This window comes from Myotis davidii, unplaced genomic scaffold, assembly GCF_000327345.1.
Source record: "Myotis davidii unplaced genomic scaffold, ASM32734v1 scaffold77, whole genome shotgun sequence".
In the NCBI taxonomy this organism is placed as follows: Eukaryota; Metazoa; Chordata; class Mammalia; order Chiroptera; family Vespertilionidae; genus Myotis; species Myotis davidii.
Genome location: NW_006289713.1, coordinates 2,645,339 through 2,654,078, shown reverse-complemented (window position 1 = coordinate 2,654,078; position 8,740 = coordinate 2,645,339).

Here is an 8,740-nt window from a genome sequence, read left to right as displayed (position 1 = left end):
CGGCAGCCCCCGGCCCGGCCCGCCCTCAGCCCCGCCGACGCCTCCTTCCCACTCGGACAAGGGCGTCCAGACCCCCAGCAAGGGGACGCCGGCCTCCCTGCCCAACGGCAACCACAGGTACTGCCGCCTGTGCAACATCAAGTTCAGCAGCCTGTCCACCTTCATCGCCCACAAGAAGTATTACTGTTCCTCGCACGCCGCCGAGCACGTGAAGTGACCGGCGGCCACACTACAAGCTGGAAACCGCTTCACACGCCCGCTGCTCCCCGGGAGCCAGGGCCTGCCGGCCTGCCGCTCATAGAGACAGGATCACCCGCAGGTCCCAGGTGTTGGAGACTCTGGCTCCTGGGAAACGCACCAAGCACAGGCCTCAGCAGAGGGGACTGCAGGTGGCAGCACCCGCCTGGATCCTTGGCACTTAATAAAGAAGTTCAGTTTGATGAGTGGAGTGATGAAGCAGCCTAGTTCTCTTCGCAGAGGGCCCCGCAGGGTGGGGCGCACGCCGGCCAGCACCTTAGGCACCTTAGGCTGGGTGAACCAAGCACCCAGAGGCCCACCGCACCAGTCCGGCATTCACACAGGCCACTGCAGTCTGGCGTGACCAGGCCCCCTGCCAGAGTCACACGTTAGTGGTCCTGAGAGCTGGACCGAGCTCCCGGTCAGTCTGATGCAACCACACACACACAGTATTGCTACCCTGCCATCTCTGTACCCACTTGGGGCGCAGGGAGAACTGGAACTTCTAGGCCCACTGCTTCCCCATCCCCTCCCCCGCAGGATCCAATCAGAAGCTCTGCTTTGGCCACCAGACACCAAAAAGAAAGGGCTTAATCCTCCCCAGCTGATAGTCTTCCCACCCCACTTGGTTCCAGGGACCTGGATGTCACCCATCTGGTCACAGGCCACCAAGGGTCGAGGGATGGGCATCTTGGGGAGGATGAGGCCCTGTTGTTACCAACGCTGGTGGGAGAGAAGAGGCAGTCAATAGGCACCAAAGAAGAAGGTGGACGGGGGAGAGGACACCATGACCCCTAGGACCAGGGGACCAAATCCTGAACTAGGTGTAGCATGGCACCTGTGGCGGCTGCAGTGGGGATGAGGAACAGGGGTACCCCAGCCCCAGTCTGTCTGGTTCTGTGGGGGTTGCTTGTGCCATGGCTGGACTGGTCGATGTTAGGCCAACCCAAGCAGAGTCCAGCCATGCCCTTGCCGTTGGGCATCAGGGTAACTGGGCCACCCTCCAGCCTGGTGTCCCTGCTAGAAAACACACCATCAGCCCTTTCCAACTTTGCTTGAAGTAGCAAACACAGTTTCGCTCAGCAGCCTACAGTGGATAAATGTGAACTCTGACCTTTGACCTTTCTCCATCTTCCTGCCACCCACCCAGACTCACTCTCCAGGCCCAAGGCAAATTTCCCTCCCACCCAGCCCCACAGAAGTGACAGGCTGGCATAACAAGCTTGTGTTTGGATAAGAACAGTCTCCATGGCATCATCCGCAGGCAAGAGCCAAATACACACCTCCTGCTTGCTCTGAGCTCGTCCTGAGTACCAGGGCTTGACTAGACAGGATCACTTGGCCAGAGCCACCGGACAGTCAGGATTCCCATACCGTTAGGGGCCTGGGCTCTGGGAAAGGGTTGGGGGAGTGTCCCATGGGAGCCAAGCTGGCCTGTCCTCTAAAAGATCAGCCTGGCCTCAGCCCTCCTGGGGTGGGTTGGGAGAGGCGCACAGACCCTTGGCCCTGCTCCTCCTTTGCATTGTTCTGCATTAATTTTGAAGGAAAGTTCAGGAAGCTCTGCCTCTAAGTTAGATCACCGAATGAAGGGAGACCCTCTATCCTCACACTGTTCTCAAAAAATTAAACCTAGCAGTGAATTTTACTGTGCATAAATTGTAAAAAGATGCTGGGGAACATCAGGGATATGGCTTTTTTATATATATTTATTTATTTATTTATTTTTTACAGAGAGGAAGGGAGAGGGATAGAGAGTTAGAAACATCGACCAGCTGCCTCCTGCACACCCACTACTGGGGATGTGCCCACAACCAAGATACATGCCCTTGGCTGGAATCGAACCTGGGACCTTTCAGTCCGCAGGCTGATGCTCTATCCACTGAGCCAAACCAGTTAGGGCAGGGATATGGCTTCTTACAAGCAATAGATGCTCAACAGGAGGAAGAAACACAACACAGACTCATCAGATGGGGGAGACCATTGTCCAGCATATTTACCCCTCCTCAAAAGCCACACCCGCATACCTACACAAAGTGACCACAGGAGGGCAGATGTGAATGGAAGACAGTGCCATACAGAAAATAGCCCGTTTCCATACCTGTAAATGTGCGTGGGGGTGTGCTCAATGGTTGTGCAGCCCCTTCTGAGAGAGTTCAGTAGGCAGAGCCAACCCTACCCTTGACCCGGACCTGAACTGCTGGCCTTGTCACCAGGGGAGTCCTGGGCTCTGTAGCCTACTGCCCTCACTCAGGCCTGGAGAGGTGGCTCAGCTTGGAGGTTCTAGGGCAGCACCACACAACTCACTAAGTGCCCTACAACTGGGTCCCTTGCCCCTTCACTGTTCGCCATCCGTCCCCCCTCACCCCCCGCCCCCGCCGCAGGGTAGGGCTAAATACCCTCCTGCCCCCTTCCTTCTCAGACCCTGGGTTTCCCACACCACAGACTCCATCAGCAGACCTGCCTTCTCAAGCCCCCCACCCAGCAACTCCACCACCTACACCAGAACCTGCCACCACCACCTGCTGCGGCCACTGTCCCAGAGTCCTGTGATGGGACTAAATGACCAGTCCACACCCCGATCATTGCCATCCACAGCGCTGCTCGCCCACACACCCCCAGGGACAGCCTAGTCAGCCGTGGGCAAACTACGGCCCGCGGGCCAGATCCGGCCCGTTTGAAATGAATAAAACTATTGAAAAAAAAGACCATACCCTTTTATGTAATGATGTTTACTTTGAATTTATATTAGTTCACACAAACACTCCATTCATGCTTTTGTTCCGGCCCTCCAGTCCAATTTAAGAACCCATTGTGGCCCTCGAGTCAAAAAGTTTGCCCACCCCTGGTAGCTCCAGGAATCGCTGCAGGTGAACATTCCTGGCACCAGGGGTCAGCAGCAACTCTTATGTGGGCCAGCAAGCCAGGATCAAAGCCTGCTTTCCTAGCACGCTGCAGACTGGCCAAGCCTTCAGGTCCTTTGTCTCCTGAGGACACAGAAGCAGGGGATGGGAGGGGGCAAGGAGGGATGGAAGGTGGCCCATCACACCCAGGAAGGGGCCTCAGGAGGACATGGAGATGGACGACCTTACAGAGCTTGGAAGTGAGTCAATTTCCACAGAAAGGGAAGGAGCAGCAAAAATCACCAGCCAGGGCAAGAGGGGCCCAGACTGGGGTCAGCCTTGGATGAAGGGAACATAGAGAAGCCAGGGGGCTCCCAGGCAGAGTCCCAGCAGGTGCCTGGTAGTAATCAAACTGCTTCCACACACCCGAGGTAAGGCCTGTCCTGTCACTGTTCTTATGGAAGGGGCAGCCAGCTCAGGGGGGTGCAACTTGCTGCCACAGCCCCCGCCCCATGAGGACTGCTGGGAGCACTGAAGCAAAGTGCACACCTGGCCCAGCCTGCCCTGCACATGGCCACCCCCTGGCTGCAACAGGGGTCCCTCTGTGCCAGGGCCCCAGCCTGGCTCAGAGACCTGCCCTCACCAGGGCTCTCAATGGTGACAGGGTTTGCCGGCATGTCCTTCCTGCCTTGGCAAAGCAGGCCTCTCTCCCTTTGCCTAACAGCCGCCTCACTGACAGGGACAACTTAGGAGAGAGGTTCTCTGAATGCAGTCCGTCCCAGGTCCCAAGAGCCCTCTTCTCCCCATGGCTGCATCTGCATCCCCTGAACTAGTGAGGAGTCCACATTGCAGCACCTCCCCTAGCGGCTGAAACAGGCCGGGCCTGAGAACCCGCGTTTAATCAGCTCCCAGCAGATTCTTCACTAACAAGTTTGAGAAATACCCACACAACAGGAGCACAGACTCTTAGCATCTTTCTAGCGAGTACAGATGGAGGGATAGGAGGTTCCCCTGCTGAGGGATGCTTGTCAGCTGGGGCAGGGACAAGTAGGAAGGGGACTGGATCTTGCAACCTGGCAGGGATGACTAGACCACTGCTTCCCCTTCACAGAGTCTGTGGTTGACCACCCCAGTGTCCTGGACACTCATCCTGATAGGTTTCTGCCCTTCACCAATGACACAGACAAGCCTTTGAGCCCTGGCCCTGCTAAGCCTGGATGACACCAGTGCCCAGAATAGCCAGGGGCAACCAGCCCCAAACATGGAAGGACACCCTGTACGTATAGAGCGTTGCCGCCCTTCCCATCCCAGAACACAAACTCCAAAGGAAACAACCACAGTCCTCCCAGCCACGGAGCACTTCTCCTGGAAGCTGGTTTGAGGAGCCCAAATATGTTTCCGCCCATTAATGCCCCCCGGGGGAATCCCCCCCGCAGTGTTAGGGTGTGTTCCTGACCACGCACTGACCTAATGACGCTGAGTGGAAAATGCAAGTGCACGAAGGTTCAGACCTAACTGGATTCAAACACAGGTAGCAAGGATACAAAAAGCTTCAAGGGATGGTGTGATTGGCGGAATGACAACCCCAAAGCTGACCATGTCCTAAGCCCCGGAACGTATGAATCTGTTTTCTTACACGGCACAGGGGAGTTGAGGGTGCTAACCAGATGACCTTGAGACGGAGAGACGACTCCAGAGGGACAAGCCGTGCAAAGCCCAGCAGCGCCCTGGCAGGCTGGCTGGCCGGCTCCGGGGCATGAGAAGCCAGGTGTACTTCCCACATCCATGGGCGGTGTGCATATCTGAACCTGAAAGCCAGGCCCAATCCACTCCCCTACGGGCTCCCTGAGGGGGAGCAACGGGAAGCAAGATGTCTCAAATCCTGGGTGGACAGAGTTCAATCCTAGCGCCCCCTGAGGAAAGTGGCCTGAGCTCACCTTCCAGACCTTGGAGACCCAAGTCAATGGGCTGTAACCAGAGCTGCATCCAACCCTCATCCAACTCAATTCCTGGTCATTTCAAAGGGAACAGCCCCGCAGAGGCAGGGCGGATGGACGGGGTGGGGGGTGAGGGGCGCTGAGAAGCAGAGAAGCTCCGCAGGATGCTCTGTGCTTGAACCCAGAGCCCGGCTGGAGGCTTAGAGCTGCAGCCGCCCCAAAGCAGTGCCACACCCACAGGGCCTCACCAACAAGCTGGGCACTCCAGCTGCCCAAGGAGGACAGGGTGGAAAGGAAAAGGGGACACACACACACACCCCTCTATGTGGTTTCATATCAGCAGTTCTCAGAGTGGGCTTCAAGGAACCCTAGGCAGCCCTAAGATCCTTTCAGAGGGTCTGCAAGATCCTGTTTTGAGCCTTCTTTGCACGAATGGCACAGAAGCCACAGTGGGTATGATAAGTGGACCTTAGCACAAATAAGGCAGCTGTACCAGATGTGGCAGTGCCCCTCTCTGCCCACACATTGATTAAGAATGTCCTTGCCGAAACCGGTTTGGCTCAGTGGATAGAGCGTCGGCCTGCGGACTGAAAGGTCCCAGGTTCGATTCCGGTCAAGGGCATGTACCTGGGTTGCAGGCACATCCCCAGTAGGAGGTGTGCAGGAGGCAGCTGATCGATGTTTCTCTCTCATCGATGTTTCTAACTCTCTATCTCTCTCCCTTCCTCTCTGTAAAAAATCAATAAAATATATTTAAAAAAAAAAAAGAATGTCCTTGATGAAATGTTAAAAGTTTTAATTGTAATAAATTTCCACAGTTGACCACAGTCTTTTTTTTTAAATTCTTACCCAAAGATATGTTTATTGATTTTATTTTATTTTTATTTTTTGAGACAGAGGAAGAAAAAGAGAGAGAAATACCGATGTGAGAGAAACATTGATCAGTGGCCCCCTGTATGTGTAGTGACCGGAATCAAGCCCACAACCTTGAGTACGGGACCATGCTCCAACCAACTGAGCACCCGGCCAGGGTGAGCACAGCCTTTGAATACCTGTGAGGAACAGGGAAGTGTGTGCTGGCTGCCTTTGAGGACAGCCCTGGGGGACTGAGTTGCAATGTGAACTCCCTGATATTTTCAGGGAACATCTTTGTCTGATTTGAAAAATGAATAATAAAAAGGCTGTGCATATTCAGACTTGTGTATTGGGTAGACCCTTTCTAGAAAATAAACAGCCTGTCCCTTTGAGGGACACAGGTGACAGTATTTGTTGCCACGGTGAAAACTGGAGCTTTCAAGTGAAAATTAGAACTTGGGGAATCTTGTATTCACGACTGTCTGCTCAACAGCTGCTCCTTAAAGACTCTTCAGGTGAGATCAGTGGCAATAATGAGTGTCAATGTCTCTATGTTGTGAGATGAATGATGTCACTCTGGAAGCTCTGCATGACTTAATGAGACAATATCTTTCAAATGACAATGCAGGATGTCACAAAATCATAAATGGGTAAGATTCACTCACCCAGAGAAAAAAGACACTAAAATACAGGAAACAATGAGAATGACAGCTGAGTTACGCCAGAAAATAATGGAGTCCAGAAGACAACAAAATAAAAATGTTAAAGGACTAAAAGAAGTAACAGTCAACCCAGAATTCTACATTCAGCAAAAATATCCTTCAAGAATAGGAGCAGAAAAGTCATTTCAAGATAAACAAGAGTAGCAAGCAAATTTGTCGCCAGGTTAAAAGAAGTGCTTCAGGATGAAAGGAAATGACACGAGTGGGGACCGGGGTCCATATAGTGAAAGGAAGCATGGGAACATAAAAAACCATTTCTCACCCTGGCCAGCGTTGCTCAGTGGTTACAGAACCAGTGCAGCAAAGGATCTCGGGTTTTATTCCTGGTCAAGGGCACGTGGGTTGCAGACTCCATCCCCAACCCTAGTCGGAGCGTGTGTGGGAGGCAACCAATTGATGTGTCTCTCTCACATTGATGTTTTTCTCCCCTACTCTCCCTCCCACTCTCTCTGAAAAGCAATGGAAAAATGTTCTCTGGTGAGGATTAACAAAAAAAGGAAAAACAACATTTCTCTTTCTGGCTTTAAACTTTTTAAAAGTCAAATACCAAAATAAAAGTGAAAGTGCTATCTTAGGTTTGTAACTTATGTAGAGGTGTAATTGTGTGTTTCACTGTGCACAAATTACCTCAATGTAAAGAGCGAATAAGCCCACTGCAGGACACTACTGAATGTGAGGGACAAGGCCGGGGTGCCACAGCCCGATGGGACCCAAAGCTCCCCTTGGGGGGTCTGAGCCCTGCCACATCATATGTTTTTTCTTTCTTCCTGAGCACCTGCCTGGTCTGTCTCCCATGGACGCCTTATTTGGAAACAGCGTCTTTGCAGATAACCAGGTTAAGATGAGGTCACACTGGATTTGGGTGGGCCCTGATCCAATTGCTGGTGTCATAAGAAGAGGAGAGGACACAGGCACACACAGGGAGGACTCTGTGTGATGACAGAGGCAGAGAGAGGAATCATGCAGGCACAAGCCAAGGAACACCAATGACTGTCGGTAACCACAGAAGCTGGAAGAGGCAGAAGGAACCTCCCCTGGAGCTTACAGAGAGAGCCTGGCCCTGCCCACGCCTTGATCTCAGACTTCTGGCCTCCAGAACACTGAGAGAATAGATTTCCGTTGTGTTAAGCTACCCACCTGTGAGGAACTTCGTTATGGCAGCCCCAGGACACTCACCCAGGGGCCTTATAACTTCATCTCATGAATTATTGTGATTTATGTGCAGGTTTTACCACCTGTACCAAACAAAAGGTTCCTTAAACACAAAGCCTGCATTTATTATTGTTACGCCTGGCACTTAACAATGGCTGGGGACAGTGGGAAGACAGTCAGTGAAGCCCCTTATGGACCTTGTAACACAGATGAGGACCAACAAGGAAATACTTTGCGAAGGCCTTCAAAAGCTGATGTTCCTCAGAGTCCTCATTATTTCTTCTATGCCTTTTCTTTTTCAAATATTTTTATTGATTTTAAGAGAGAGAGGATGGGAGAGGGGGAGAGAGAGAGAAACATGAGAGTTGAACATTGATTGGCTGCCTCCTACACAATCCCCACCAGGGATCGAACCCACAATCCAGGCATGTGCCCAGACCAGGAATCCAACTGACAACCTCTTGGTGCCCGGGACGATGCCCAACCAACTTGGTCACACTGGCCGGGGCATCTATGCTTTTTCTTAAAGCCACATTTTGTCAGTGTTGCAAGTGAAATATTTTTATCTTTCTCCCTCAAACCTGACACAAAGGCCAGTTCAGTGGTCATCTGGGAGGTGACAGATTCATCCTATCTAATAAAAGAGAAACATGGTAATTAGCATATGACTGCTACCCTTCCCATTGGCTAATCAGGGCGATATGCAAATTAACTGCCAGCCAAGATGGCGGCCGGCAGCCAGGCAGCTTGAAACTAACATGAGGCTTGCTTGCTTCAGTGACAGAGGAAACCAACGTTCCCCACCTACCTTGCCAGCCTCTGAGCTTGCAGTTTGAAACATTGTAACAAATATAGAAGCTAAACAGAACCCCAGAAACCTGCTTTTAGCCAGCCGGGATCTCAGAGCTGGAGTTGAAACAGTGTTTAGATTATAGAACCCAAAAACCAGATACCTGCTTTCAGCAGACCAGGCCTCAGAGCTGGAGCCTAGCCTCAG